Consider the following 2,663-nt stretch of genomic DNA (forward strand, 5'->3'; position numbering starts at 1 on the left):
ATTTCTTACAGGTGTTCGAGAAAAGATGCCGAAGCACCCTTCAACTCGAAAACCTTGGATTTTAAAGCATGCGTTGTGCTCTTTTTCCCTTAGACCAGATTTTATCCCGAATGGGTTTTACCGGTGAGGTTTTTGACGAGGCAACATCCATATGCTACCCAAGGAGAACTTATCAAGTATTCAAGGCTTCTCTTCGATCAACCTCAAATACTAGGGGGGAATCACCCCGAGAGGAGGTCACCTCTTGGAAGAAACCGAGCTACGCCTAGGAGGATCCGATAGGAGAGTGTTGTATTAAGCCAAACGGTAAAATGAACCGTGTCCATGTAGAATAAGTCGAGCATCCAAAGGCAAAAAAAATGTACGCATATACCTAGTAATTGAGGGAGCCTTTTGCTTATCAAAGCACTTTGTGTCTCAAAGAAGTCCAGTGCTTTCACGCGAAAACTGCTCAAGGGACTAAAATCCCCGAACACTCGGGGACTATCATCGATAGTCGGCTCATCGAAGCCATCAAAAACTCGAATTCGTAAGACCTCGATCAGGCAACTTCGAGCTCGTAAACCCTCAGTGTAAACCCTCAGTGAGGCAACTCCAAATCTATATGACCTCATTGAGGCATGCCAAAACTTGTAAGACCTTAAAAAGGAATAACCTCAATATTAAGACCAAGGCTATATATTGAACTTATAAGACCCCTAAAAAGGCAACCCTCGATATGGACGCCAAGGTCATCTCACCCGGGGACTATCGACTATGGTTAGATCAAAAGGATCCGGCCAAGTTAACGCGGCTCAGAGACGTCCGATCACCCCCATAAAATTAATGGCCTCCAAATACTTCGAAAATACTTCAAAAAGAACCGATTAATCAGGCTACCCTCAGCATAACCAAAATAGCTTCGATAATATCAGCTCTGAACAATAAAAAGGCTTCGAAAACAATTAGCCTTCGATGAAAAGGTTTTGAAAATTCAACGTTCGAGCGAGCCTCTCGAGGTACTCAGCTATCATCACATATCGACTCATAATCGAGGTTCTCATTTGAGCCGTCGAAGAGTCGGATAATCAAACTTCAAAAGTCTTTTGCCAAAATAAGGGAAAACTATAGCCATACTAGAAGTCGCATCGACCCAATCTAAAAAGAGCCTAAGGGACAACGCGTAAGAGCCTAAGGGTCAGCCTAAAGGAGCCCAAGGGCTACCCAAGTTCGAGCAAGCTCTCACTCGGGGACTATTCATAAAGCCTCAAGGCTATCCTTACTTCGAGTTTAAGCGAACGCTCACTCAACTATTAAGCCCAAGGGCTACCCGAGTTTGAGCCAGTTCTCACTCGAGGACTATTCATAAAGCCTCAGGGCTATCCTTACTTCGAGTTTGAGTGAACGCTCACTCGACTATTAAGCCTAAGGGCTACCCAAGTTCGAGCCAGTTCTCACTCGAGGACTATTCATAAAGCCTTAAGGCTATCCTTACTTTGAGTTCGAGCGAACGCTCACTCGACTATTAAGCCCAAGGGCAACCCGAGTTCGAGCTAGTTCTCACTCGATGACTTTTCATAAAGCTTCAAGGCTATCCTCACTTCGAGGTTGAGCGAACACTCACTCAACTATTAAGCTCGAGGGCTACACGAGTTCGAACCAGATCCTACTCGGGGACTGCTCATAAAGCCTTAGGGCTATTCTTACTTCGAATTTGAGAAAACACCCACTCGACTATTGAGCCCAAAGGCTGCTCGAGTTCGAGTAAGTCCTCGCTCGTGGACTATTTGTAAAAGCCTAAAGGCTATCATTATTTTTGTATGATCAAGCAAACACCCTCAGCAGCTAAGTCCAAAGGTTAGCTCAAGGAAACTCTCAATCGAGTGTCGCGCCCCTTTTTAACCTACCCTTTTTGACGGGGAAGAGGTTCGGGTTTCAACATTCATAGTGTGTAATGACTTATTTCTTTTTAGGAATTGGGTACTTGAAGAGTCTCCACCTAACGGATTATGGTGTATTAGGGCACCCAGAGCGATTAACTCTTGGGTTGTTTTGCATTACCAGAGATTAGGGTTAGGGCTCGAAGTAACCTCGAAGAGAAGGTGTTAGGCACCCCTGTTGGTCCACAACTGTGGGTCCCGACCAAACTTATATTCACAAATTAGTCCATATAAACAGTTGAATCAAATAAGTTGCAAGTAAAGCACGTCGGATAACTCAAGTAGTAAGATAAAGGTTTGAACAAGTTGCAAAACAAAGGTATAAATAAAGAAAGGATTTGGTAGAGAGGGGTCCTAGGTTGGTTATCCTATAGGATCACCCCGCCCAATATCAGGTAAACACTCCTCAATGAGGGGCTACACGTGACATTAATGTGTAGTCGTCATATCCGATGTCTACCCTTCCCATCCCCTTATTGGTCATGCAATGCGAGTGTTTGGTCAACTATTCCTATTGTGTGCTGCTACACGTCCCTTCTTAATGGTACCGGGGGGAGTTAGGACCTCTACCTATAGGTGGTCCTAGACGTAGCCCTAAGGTTTTAAAAGGCGAAAATTCTAAGGCGACAATCAAAAGCGTTTAGGACTTTCACACATAATGGGAGCAATTAAGAGGCCTAGAGTTTCCTCCTCAAACAAACATATAAGTAGCACATCTCAAGCACGGTTAAGGTCTTTTATTAG

This window comes from Nicotiana sylvestris, chromosome 12 (assembly GCF_000393655.2).
Source record: "Nicotiana sylvestris chromosome 12, ASM39365v2, whole genome shotgun sequence".
Classification (NCBI taxonomy): Eukaryota; Viridiplantae; Streptophyta; class Magnoliopsida; order Solanales; family Solanaceae; genus Nicotiana; species Nicotiana sylvestris.